General features: G+C 41.4%; 1 protein-coding gene across 9 annotated transcripts in view; it reads left to right on the forward strand.

The window, feature by feature from the left end:
• Positions 1-1,318, forward strand: part of NEDD1 (NEDD1 gamma-tubulin ring complex targeting factor) — a 66,471-nt gene extending 65,153 nt beyond the window's left edge. For 7 of the 9 annotated variants that reach the window (XM_082349526.1, XM_082349527.1, XM_082349525.1 and 4 more), the window contains one exon: positions 1,188-1,318. The gene's annotated coding sequence lies outside the window, so the exon portion shown is untranslated. The remainder of the gene's footprint in view (positions 1-1,187) is intronic. The other 2 variants (XM_082349528.1, XM_082349529.1) reach the window with 1 other exon arrangement.
• The last annotated feature ends 11,403 nt before the right edge of the window (positions 1,319-12,721 follow it).

Raw genomic sequence — 12,721 nt, forward strand, 5'->3', positions numbered from 1 at the left:
TAACTGAGGGTCCCATGGGTGGGTCTCTCTGTGTGATACTTTAGGGACCTTAGATCTGGTCCAGGGACCAGGAGGACTCTGGTTATGGCAAGGCCAGCTACTGAGGCAACACAGACCTCTGAAGGCCTGGCTTGAACACCATGAGAGGCCAAGTGCTTCCAGGTCCTGGGTGAAAAGTCCCTGAGAAAGAGAACTCTTGTGTTCATAATCTATCTCTCTATGAAAGGACACCTGTTTGCTTGATTTTCCAACTAGATTGTACATGTGTCAATGCTAGACATCCTGCTTTATGGAAGTCTGTAAATCTCACAGTTGCCAGCACCATTCTGGGCACCCAGTAGATGTTATGAGAAATAGCAACTCCTACTTCTCTGAGCTGCTTCCTAGGTAGGTTTTATTTTATTTTTTCCAATGATTTTACCCTTGCCATCCAGGTACTGTGTAAAGCACCTGATGTATATTATCTCATCCGATGCTTACGACTCTGAGGGAAAACTTGTTTTTGTTTTGCTGACCTCAAAATAGAGGTTCAGTGACTAGACTGAAAGTTAAAAAGTGAGTAAGTGGCAGAGCTGGCCTCTGAACCCAGGTGTGTCTTCCTGACCCCTACTTCTAATCGCTGCCTTGCTGCCAGGTCAGAGGCACCATGAGGTGGGTGTCAGTGGCCTTTCCTCTCTGTGGCCCTCAGTCCATGCCCTTTACCCCCTGAGTTCCCGCTTTGGCTTTTACTCCCACTCACGCAGCAGGTGGAGGAGGGGAATGAGAAGGCTGGAGAGGGCTGAGGGCTCGAGGTCAGACAGAGGAGGGTAGCTTGGGTCCTGGAGGCCTCCTTGGCCTTTAGACACATTATTTTAGGTAGGAATCTGGTGTCTGTCAATTAGCACAATCCTATAGCTTTATAACTTCTTGGTTTATTTTCCTCAGTTTTTTCCTGTGGCAGGCAGAATTCTAAGATGACTTGAAAGATTCCCACCCCCTGGTATGCATGTTTTGTTGCTGTGAACTGAATGTCTGTGAACTCCCCCCCACGCCCAATTCACATGTTGAAGCCCTAATTCTCAATGTGATAGTATTAGGAGGTGGGGCCTTGGAAAGTAATTCCAAGGCGTAGAGCCCCTCATGAAGATAGCAGTGCCCTTAAAAAAAAGAGATAACTAGAGAGATGATCTCTTTCTCTTCCATGTGAGGATACAGCAAGAAGGCATCCATCTGCAAACCAGGAAGTGGGCTCTCACCAAGAACTGAACCAGCCAGCCTCTTGATCTTGGACTCCTCAGCCTCCAGAACTACGTGAAATAAATGTTTTTTGTTTAAGCCACCCAGTGTATGGTATTTGTTACAGCAGCCCAAACTAAGACACCTGTATAATCCCCTTCCCTGTGACTATGATGGGATCCTCACTCCATTAGGTTCCTAATCAGTGGACTTAATCAGGTAGGAGATTATCTGGGTGGGCCTAATCTAATCAGGTGAGTTTTAAAAGAGAAAAATGGAAGTATGAGAGGGTATGGAGGGGACCTTGTGGCAAGGACCAGAGAGTGGTCTCTTGGATCTGACAGTGGTCATTGGCTAATAGTTAGCAAGACAATGGGGACCTCAGTCCTATGTCCAAAAGGAAAAGAATCTAGCCAAGAACCCAAGGAAGCTTGGAAGATGGTATTTCCCTAGTGGACCCTCCAGGTGAGGATGCAGCCAGCCAGCAACCTTTAGTTCAGCCCCGTGAGATCTTGAGATAAGAACCCAGCACCTGATGCCCAATCCATGGATACTGTGAGATAATAAGTGAGTGTGTTTTTTTTTTTTTTGATAGGAATCAAAATGTATTTGTTAATTTTTTTTTCACACACACACACACACACACACACTGTATTTTATTTTTACAAGAGATAATAGACTGACACCAAGCATTGTAAATGGATGACCACAACAAAAGCAACAATGATTGCAATTACCAAACATGAAACACACTCATACTATGTCATAATATTGACATTCAGTCCAGTAATCCTTCACTGTAACAGCTCCTTTACTTTGCAGTGAAAATTGATTTGTATATTCTTTGCCTCTGAGTCCTTGTGGGATTTTTTTTTTTTTTAATTCAGACAGAAAGTCACAAAAATTATACTCATCCTCATCAGTTCAGTGAGTGTATTTTAAGCCACTAAGTTTGTGGTAATTTGTTATGTAGGAGTGGAAGACTAATACACCTTCCTGAAATTCATTAAAAAGAAAAAATCAGTCTCAGCGGGCCCAGGCAGAAGAAAGAAATAGACCCTGCCTCCCAAGTTCAGATGCTGTTTGTGGAGTTAAAACCTTAAACACCTCAAAAAAAAAAAAAAAAAAAAAAAAAGGTTAAGGAAAGCATTTCCATTTGCCTAGGATTTGTTTTTACGAAGATGTGTCTCCCTTCCGTGATGTAAGTTATCATCTCTGATCAGTTCCTTTGATGGGGAACTTTGAAAGTTTTTTTGGGCTGCTGAAACCACTGGCAACCCCTAAATATACCTACAAAAATGGGGGGGGGGGATGTCTAACATTCCAAAATGCCACTGGAAGCTTTTAACAGGAGGAGGGTCTGGGTTGGGGGAGATCCCTGTGTAGGCCCGCCCCTCTTTTAGCAGAAGAGGCTCTATTTTTCTTGGGAAAGCTGTCAGTCCCTCAAAGACGCAAAGCCTTTCCTAGAAGGAAGGGTACCCTGAAGTTTCCATACCAGCCCCAGGGCTTTGTCCCTTTCATTGCCATTGAGCTATTAAGATAAGTTTGTGTTCTCCCTTGGGGAACCCAGGAATGAGCAAACCCTCTCTCCTGCAGATGGAGGATGAACTTTTTGTAGACACAAACACCTAATAATAATAAGCCCCAACAGTTTCCGAAGGCTGAGCATGTGCTAGGAGTTGTACTAAGACTACGACACGCACGTGATCTCATTTATGCTGCTCCGAGCGAATCCCATTAGAATGTACACTCAAAGAGGGCAGAGGCTGGCTCCAATTTGATTGTCAGGGTATTCCCAGTGCCTCTACAGCCCTTGGAACATGGCGGGGACTTCAAGGCATATTTGTTGGGAGTGAATGAATGAATGAATACATGAATGAATATATAGTCATACCTGACGACTTGGCTTAGATATTAGGGTTATCACCATTTTCTTAGATTAGGAGCCCGAGGTTCAGAGAAGTTAAGAAGTTCGTCCCCTATGGCCGAAGCCCCGACTTCCTTACCCATGAGTGCATCTCCCTGGCTCCCTGGGGGCCCTCCGCGTTGGACCCCCGGGCGGCGTGCTGGCTTCGGGCGGCGAGTCTAGCCGCGGGCGCCCTCTGCCGGCGACGCTCCCGTGGTGCAGCGGCCCCGCCGGCGGACGCACAGGTGCGCGCGTCGGTCCACTGACTGCCTGCCGGGCCTGAGTGCGTGCTTCCTGTTTGGGGGTGCCGAGCGCGTTCCCTCGGTGGGACCTGGATATCACTTGTGAGTCTCATTGTCCTGGGCGTCTTTAAGGAGTCGGCCTCGGGGTGGGGGCGCGGCTAAGGGGCAGGAGAACTTGAAGAGTTAAGAATTGCCCGGGTGGGTCGAAACCAGAGGCAGGGGGAAGCCGGTAGGGCGAGGTTCTAGAACTCTGGGTCCTTGACTCCCCTTCTGGGGAGCAGCGAGGAAGTGGGGTCGGGGAGTGAAGTTGTCTTTGGCCCGATGGTCGGAACCTGTGATGCAAGTGTGGCCCAAATTAACTGGAAGCGGGGAAGACCTTTGCTTCCTTTTTCCAGAACCTTCTGTTGCAGTCCTGCTTGGCAACGCAGGTGCGCTCGGTGCACACCAGGGAACTTGTTTACTTAAGAGAATCACACCTCAGTGATATTTGGGGGTATTCTCCTGCACTCCCATGGATGGTAGTTATACTCTTGCCCCACGCACCAGCCGTACTCAATCCTTTTAGTTTCTTCCCCAGTTCTTTAAAAAAAAAGACACAGCATTCACCCACATCCAAGGCAAATTCACAATCAAGGAGATGTCTTCATTCTTTAAAAGTGGTGGGTTTGTTCTGGTTTTCACATCAAGTAAGGACTACTTCTGGGGTTGTTTTGCTTTTGATCGCCCCTCCATAATTATATCCTTAATTTATTTATGTTTTTGCCTATTGAAATTAAAAACATTAGAAAGCCAACTTTATGAATTTCTATCACTAAAACTCCAGTGAGAAGTACTTATCTCTTACTTCTCCCACTGGAATAATATATTCCCCAGATGGGGAAATTTAGCTCTCTTTATTAGGAATGAAGAAGAAAACCACAGGTCAACAGAAAAATGAAGGGGAGGTGGTGAATTGTTCTGAGAAGATAGGACATATGCATTTGCTAGTCTAGATGATTCGGTTTTCTCTGGGAGTGTTGGAAAATATGGTATGAAGGGGGAAGGCCATCGGCTCCCATGCAGTTCACCAAAAGAGGTTTTGAGGATATTTGATTTGGAATTACCGTCCTTTCTTTTCATAATATTCAGCATGTCCCTAATCATTATATTGCAGATATTGAACACCGGCTTTTAATCCCTTCTACCAAAATGTTTTGCACTCATTTGAACACTTCTAAATTGAAATTCTAAATTAGTATTCATTGAAAACTGGTTTGACACAAAGAAAGGAACATGAATGAAACCTTTTAAGCCTTCTTTGCATTTCCAAGTGCATGTTCAATTCTTTAGGAAAGTCATTGTTAGTGGTTTAGGGAAGATTTATTCAATTCCCAAGTGCCACCTCCAGAGGGCACAGCTGTCTCAAAAAAAAAAATTATTATTATTATTTTTAAGTTCCTTCAGTTTTGCCAAGGAACTCTCTAGCCTGTAATTGTGATTCCTGGGATCCAAACTTGAAATAGTTTTACTTAATATATTTCAATATTCATTTAGATGTTATGGTGTTCTATTATTTTCAGTGATTGACATTTATAATCTTTTAAGTTTTTATAAAACAAAGAATTAAATCCAATGTTGTCAATTTGCCCCGACTTTAAAAAAAAAATCTCTCTGATTCTGTCTAGTTTTAAGTGATAACTCCAGACAGATTCAAGCAGCACCCTTTAATTTTTTTAAACGCATTTAAAAGTTTATTTGCTAAAACTTTGCATTTTCAAGAGATTGCACTCATGGCCCCAGTTATCCGAAAAGATGAAGTGTGAAATGTGCTGCATCTTGCATATAAATTATTTAGGATTTAGTGCCCAGTGTATTCTTGTAGAGTCTGCTATTACATTCAGAGTAAATGCTTTGGAAGCCTTTTACTCCTGAAGCTACACAAAATGTCTGGGGGATTTATTTTTGTAACATCAAAATTTATGGTAACTTTTTATTTAAAAATGCTTTTATTCATCCACAGAGGAGGGGAAGTTGAAGTGAATTTGCTTGGAAAAGAACGGGGTTATTTTCTTCTAGAATGTACATAAAGCGATTTACTCTCTCCCTCCTTTGTCTCAGCCATCTCTGCTGTGTTTTTAGTGTGAAATTGAATCCTGTAAGGCTAAAATCTAAGAAGAGGGAGACTAAGGATTCATGCAAACAATTTACATGTATTTCTTTCTTGTGGTTTCTTTCAAGCTTTCACTTGCTGCTCACTTTGGGCTATTTTTCTTTTCCTGTTATTTTTTTTTTTCCCCTGTTAACATTATGCATGAAAATCTAGCAACAGGGTGTGAAAGGGACTGTTTGTAAGTATTTAAAACTGCTTCACATCTATTTATATGAAAATGCTTTTTAGGTTTTGGAAGCTTATTTGCATGTTGGCATGGAAAATTTTGGAAACTTATGCAGGATAGGTGTTGAAAGTGTTTAACTTCCATATTTGCTTCACATAAATGAGAAAGAGCTAGAGCAGCCACTAAAACAGTGTGTTCTGTAAGAAACCATGCTTATGAAGTGGTGTCAGCTAAACATGTGGACGAATCAAGAGAGGACTTGATGAAATACCCCTGAAGTCAGGTTAAGCCATGGATGAGCCATTCAGGGCTAACGTGTATGACACAGAAGTATAATTAGCAAATCTACAAATTATCCCTCTTCTATTTCAATTCCAAAAAACAAATGTTAGTTTAATGATATATTCCTTGGCCTTGTATATTATTAGTCTTGTCTCCCCAGTGGGATGATGGAAGATCTTTGATGGCAAAGAACCACGTCTGATATATATTTTTTGTATTTCATAATAACTAGCCCAGTGTTAGACCAAAAAGGCCTTCAACAAATAGTTGGCAATTAATTGTTAGTCTGTGGAACTGTTGGCCAGGATCCACTCCCAGGTAGAGAATGCCAGACTTGAAAGTTTAAAGCGTGTATGAAATCCAAAGTGTTTTTTCTCCACTGTGTCTTCGTGAGGCTCATGACACTCTCAGTGTTTCCTTAGGTGAATGGATGTGCTACTGTAATCTGATGGGTGATTTACAAGAAATTTGTCATAAGTATTTGGGATTTTTGGTGCTGCCATTCTTATGAATTCGATAATAAATCTGAGGACAATATAGTGGAAGGGATTCAAATGAAGGTGAAGTTACATAGAATATTTGAAATGGAAGGGTCAGGAAACCAATGTTTCAGCAGAACACAGATGACTAAGGTAAAAATGTGGTCTCCCCTTATCCCCCCATTTATATATGGTAGAACTTTGCTCATTCATCTGTCAATGTTGACTGTTTTATACAAGGTCCTGTACCATTGTAGTTGAGTGACACATAGAGCCTTGAAAAGTAGTTATCTCCTGTCAGTGGATGTTAAGTGAGTCTATCAGGCATGTGCTGAAGGGCCTCCAGCCTTGGAGGAATGTTTTGTTAGGTGACCTATAAAGTTGCCTGCCAATGAAAATGCTGTGTGGTTCTGCATTGAGTTCCTATTACACTCATTTTATTAGAATGAAAGACAGTTCTACAAATGCTGAAGCATCATAAGGAAACATGAGATGACGACCGACGAGCTAAAAGCCTGGCATCATTAGATTAAGGGTGTGTCATCCCGATGCAGGGTCCTATTTCTAGGCCTCTTAGCCTAGGGACATGCGTTAATTATATGAGAAGTTCAGATTTTCTGTCTCTGACAGTTGAGTCTAGTTTGAATGCTTATAATTCTAATTTAATTAGAAATGCATTCAAAGAGCTAATGTTATTTGCAAGAATTTAGAAGTAAATCCCTTAGTGTAAAATAAATAGACCTTTGGTAAAGTGAATCATAACGTAATTTTGAATGTATGGATGGATATTTCTCTATCAGCTTTGCTTGAATTCTGGCAGAACTTGGGGAAAAATTCTGGTGTAGATATAATACTCATCTGTTCTCACTGTATAACTTAGTTCAGGATCCATATTCAAGTTTTTCTGCTCTCAGCTACCACCACAGTCTCCAAAGGTAAGTCATTTATTAAAAAAGTCAGTAATCTAAACAATTCCTACTTTTCCCTCCTCATTGTCGAGGCATTGCCTGGTTACTTGCACATCCATGTAGATAAGTGAATTCCTGGTCAGGGGCAGTGTTGCAGGGGGACTGTAAGGCATTACTGATGTTCAGTTAACATTCAAGTAATAGTACTCTCACCTTCCCTTTGTTACATTAGGTAATTTTTAGTCCACTGTAGTCATGGGCTGACTTCATGCCATCAGAGCCTAAAAGCCAAGGCCATACTATGGTCTTTCTTGTAAGTGGCCTCCTGGTGGCACTAGGAGGACACTTGCTTTGCACAGAAAGGCTACATGTTTGGCAGGCAGAAAAGATACAGGGTACTGTCCCTGACTGAAAAGTCAGTGTGCCTTTTCAAAGTCTGTTTGATTACATTTGCTGTGATGTCGATGGGTTCCTATAATTTATCTTCAGTCTCAGAAAGTGGTTTGGGGCTGGATGCACATTCTGGTGTTTGTTAATTCCTGAGGTGACACTTTTAAGTCCCAATGTTTGATGTTCCACAGTCCCAGAAAGAATGATTTTTGACTCTTTGATCCTATAAGAAAAATCCAATTGTTTTCTATCTTGCAGTTCATGCCGATGGCTTTTGTTCCCTCATCGTTTTAGCAGATATTTTCTTTTTCAAGGCAGAGTCATGATGGGGGGGAGGTCTGTTAAGATATTGCAATAATATAAATAACAGTCTGGTGAAATTACAAATATAGCAGAGATTCTGAAGAGGTTGAGCAAAAAAATTGGTTACGGTTATCAAGCTGGAAGAGTGTTTAAAAAAAGGTCCAGAGCCCTTTTTTAATGTCATGCCTGTCTGCAGCATTCCTTAGTTTAAAAATCATCCTCTGTTTGCTAAGAGAAGAAAACACAGGCTAAGGAATAAAATGCTCTGGACACGTTTCATTTAGTTAGGTTTTTTGCTCCTTGGTCCTCCTGGTGGTTTTCGACCTCTCCTATTCTCTAATAATGTTACTTGGAGAATTAAAGACAACCTGAAAAGCAAAACTATAGCAAGGAAGAAGGGCAGACAATACAATGAACTGAATTCTCTAGGCTGTTCACAGAAAGGCAAGAAAGACAAAAGAACTTTTTTTTTCTTCTTTATAAAAGCTGCCGTTATCTTTTCTTCTCTTTCAGACCTTTTTCTTCCTGTTCTTGGCTTCCTTGCAGCTCTTAGCAGCTCATCATGAATGGCTATTTTAACTTCTTTTTATTAATAAATATGATAAAGTTACTGTTACTAATTTACTGTTTGGAAAGTAGAGGCTTTAAAGTAGCATTCTTGAAGGTTTTAGAGTAATTGCAATTTTAAGTCTTTTTTTTTTTCTTTTTTCACCCATTGAATTGGATTTTCTCTCAGCCAAAGTGTTTTGCCTATTATTTACTGTTGTTGTTGTTTTTTTAAAGGATAATTGAAAGTTGTTCTACAGATATAGCTAAAAAAAATCATATTTCTCAGTGAAAAACAACCCTGAAGTGAAAGCCAACTTAAATCCTACCAGAAAAGACTCACAAAGTGAAGCTGACATCCTGGGAGAAGGGAGAAGCACTAATGTCCCCAAGTAATCAGTTTGGGCCATTTCAGTGCTAAATGACAGGATCAAGAAGAAAAATTTTAAAATTGATTTTTAAGACTGTCTGAAAAAGGAGGCTGAAATGAATATTAAGTGATTTCTTTGGGGCTGTCAGAAATAATAATGGAAGAAGAGACAAGCCTGGTCTTGCTGCTGATGGTAGGATCAGAGAATTTAGAGTCAGTGCAGATTGGAGACGAAGTTCTACACTTCAATTTTTAAGAAATGTTAATGAACAAAGGGAAAGGAGGCAGCAAAGGAACCTAATATGAGTAGGTATGAGCTAGAAAGGGAAGTGGAAAAGATGTCGCATCACATGTTGGAATGTTAGGGAAGGGTACCGTGGTGGGTGTGTGCGGTGCTCTGCATTCTGTTAGGAGAAGAGAACCCCATTCCTGGAAGATCCTGTGCGTGAGGTGTTCTAGCAGTGGGAATGGATCTGTCAGGACATATCCATTCTCTCTCCCACCCATCCCACCACCCCCGTCCCTGCCAGTAGCCATATACATCTATCTATCAGTTGGCTGGTTGGAGTGGGGCTTCAAGCTGGCTATTGAACAAGCCCATAGGGGCATGAGGGTTGCATTCATGTCTTTGGTCTCATTAGCACCATGTTGGAACCAACAACTGACTAATTAATAGAGAGATGTATTGAGTGTTCCTTGGGATTTGGAGTCAGTTTCCCTTAAATGAGCCATGTCAATTACCACAAGCCCATAGATACCAAGAGTTGGAAAAGGATCTGGCAGGATTTAAAAGCACATGGGGAACATGGAGAATTTGAATAAAAATGGAAAAAAAAACACCCATCTTACTAGGATTGTGCTGTTCCAGCACACGGATGCTGACCATCACGCCACTGTGAAGGACTGATACAGCATTCTGATGGATTACTTTTTCTACAGTTTGTTTTCAGAAGTTTCTTAAATTCCACTTTTTTTCTTGTTCTCTGAGTACGTGGGCTGGAAAACATAACCTTCTTTAACGTTCTGCTTACTGATGTGGAAGTGGACGGTGAGCATTAATTCCCCAATCCTTTGGGAACAGGATCCAGCTTCCTTCTTAGAGTCTTACCCACTTTCCCTTTGTCTTATGGGATTATACATCAAGGTACCTAGCCTTACCTAAGCCATGAGGAGGGCAGTGTTGTGATTCAGCCTCAGCCTGTGGTTCTCAACTGGGGATGATTTTGTCTCCTCAGGGACATTTGACAATGTCCAGAGACATTTTTCATTGTTAAAACCAGAGAGAATGCTACTAGCATCTAGTGCGTAGAGGCCAGAGATACTGCTAATGCACAGGACAACCCCCTACAGCAAGGAATTATCTGGTCTGAAATGTCAACAGTGCAGAGGTTGATAAACCCCTGATCTGAGCCAACTTGACTTTCCCTTTTGGGACATCAGGGATGTGGTATAAGCAACAACCCACCCCCCCACCACCCCAGATGATTCACACTCATTCATTCTAGTAGCAGTACCTCATGAAGACTGTCAAGTTGTTCCTGTTAGCTAGACTTCCTCCTCAAACCTTTCTGGGTTCACACTTTTTTTCTGGGCTAGATCTCCAGCTTTTTTATCTGTTTTGTGAACTCCACTATACCCTTTTGATACAGTCTTTCTCTGCTGGAATTAGCTAGAGTAATTTACTGTTGCTTGCAGTCAAAGAACTCTAAAGTGACGTGGAATAGCTGACAGTGTAGCATCGATATGTCAAATGACACTTCATAATTCGATGGTGTCTCATAAATCCTGTCTTTGGTTATTAAGTATCTGGTAAGCTGAGGGTCAAGTTAGAGGAAGCAGAAGAAGTACAACAGAGAATCCTATACATCTGAGGTTTCTTGTGCTGACATTTCACTGCAATGGTAGGGAGAATCAATAGACCAACAGATAGCTTGAGAACTCACTCTCAAGCAGGGAAATAAAGTTTTCCAGGATGGTAGGACATCAATGGCAGCAGATCAAGTGCAAACCTCAAAAAGCAGGATTTAAAAAAAAAAAGAAAGTAACCTACCATTTTTGAAACTATGCCTGCCTTTGACCTCCTTAGGCTGCTGTGCACAATGTCGAAGCCAGGGGCTGCAGATGAATAATTTCTTCTCTTTTTAAAAAATCATTCTTCTCATTTCAAGCTTCATTTTAAAATAATGAAAGCATAGATGGCAGTACCTTACTCACAAGCACAGAAGTTTTCTTTAAAGACTTTTAAACTCAGAGCTGACGCTGGCATGGTGCTCTAACTCCATTAAACAGGAGAAACTTTTCTCAAATTAAGATGATCCAAGGAACAGAATCTCTTGATTACCGAGGCTGGAATAGGTGAGTGTGGGTGGTTTCCTGAGCCCGTTTAGCTGTTGGAGACCTTGGGGGCTGCCTCATAAAAAGACCTGTTTTGTTGGAAGCTTCTCTTTCTCTAAGTGCATGGGTTGGAATATGTTAAACTATTCTTCAGTGAACAAAATCATAAAAGGATGTGAGCATACAAATAGAGAATTCATGTTGGAGATCTCATGAGGTTCATTGTACTTCTCAGACGGGGTTTCTTTTTTTAAGATGCCAGCAAAATGCCATGGTATTTTATTTTTGTCTCCAGTAAATTGCTTTAGAAACTTAAACAAATTAAACATCTTGTTTTGTGTCTCTGAGACTCACTGGGGAAACTCAGTCTCTCTAGTCTGATGTTTCAGGTGGGAAGGAATATGTGTGTGTAATCACCTTTTTAAAATAGCTATGCATGTGCATGAGACATTTAGTATCACCTGGAATTGTAAGCAGTTGTGTTTATTATCTAAAGGAGAAGAAAACAAAAGTGAAGTTTTTGGAGTGTGTGTGTGTATGTGTGTGTGTGTGTGTGTGTGTAGGTATGTGTGTGATGCTGTAAGATGAGAAATCATTCCTGATCCTTTTTATATTTTAGGAACTGATTTCTAGTACATTATATTAGTGACACTCAAAATCCATTGTTGAAGCCATGTGGAAACTAATTTAAAATAAATCTTAATAAAAATAATAATTATTGATCATCATTCAAATGGAAGGCAACATGACAGAAATTAGCTAAAACTTAGAGCCTGCCTTTGGAATTTAAGGGGGCTCTATTTTCCTTCGGTTCCCCATCACAAAAACCACTTTCCTTCGTTTCCAGTGTTGGTAAATGGAAACAGCTCTGAGATACACACCCCTGCCCCTCCCGCTCACCTCCAGTCTCCCCTGGCTCCAGCTCCCCCAACGGATTTCTCTAGAATAGAAGGATTGCTTCCTTTCAGTACCTCCCTGCTAGGAGGAATGGAACAGCCTAGAAGGCTGGTGCCCCTGGGCCTGAGTAATAAAATTAGCCTGGGTGGTTAATTTTAGTGTTTCTCCCCTTCGACAGGGTCTCTTTGACAATAGGAACTGTCTGACTTGGTTACTTCTCATGAAAACACCTCAAACCCCTACCAGCTTGAACTCTCGGTTGAAATATTACATTTAAAGGCCAGACAGAACCCAAATGAATGGATGATTGCATCACCTTTCAAATATCACTTTAAAAAATCTATGTAGTGAAGACTCAAGTCCTTTGGGAAGGAGCAGGAATGAACTGTCACCCGTATCCTCCCTTGGCTTCGATTTTGTCTCTCTCCCTCTCTTACTGGCTTCTCTGCTTTCTCCCAGGCTCCTCCTTCCGTTCTCTCCCCACCCCCTCTTCCCATGCACAACTGAGCTACGTGAAATTCTGGTTTGGATGTA

Source organism: Balaenoptera borealis (genome assembly GCF_965194805.1).
Source record: "Balaenoptera borealis genome assembly, chromosome: 13".
In the NCBI taxonomy this organism is placed as follows: Eukaryota; Metazoa; Chordata; class Mammalia; order Artiodactyla; family Balaenopteridae; genus Balaenoptera; species Balaenoptera borealis.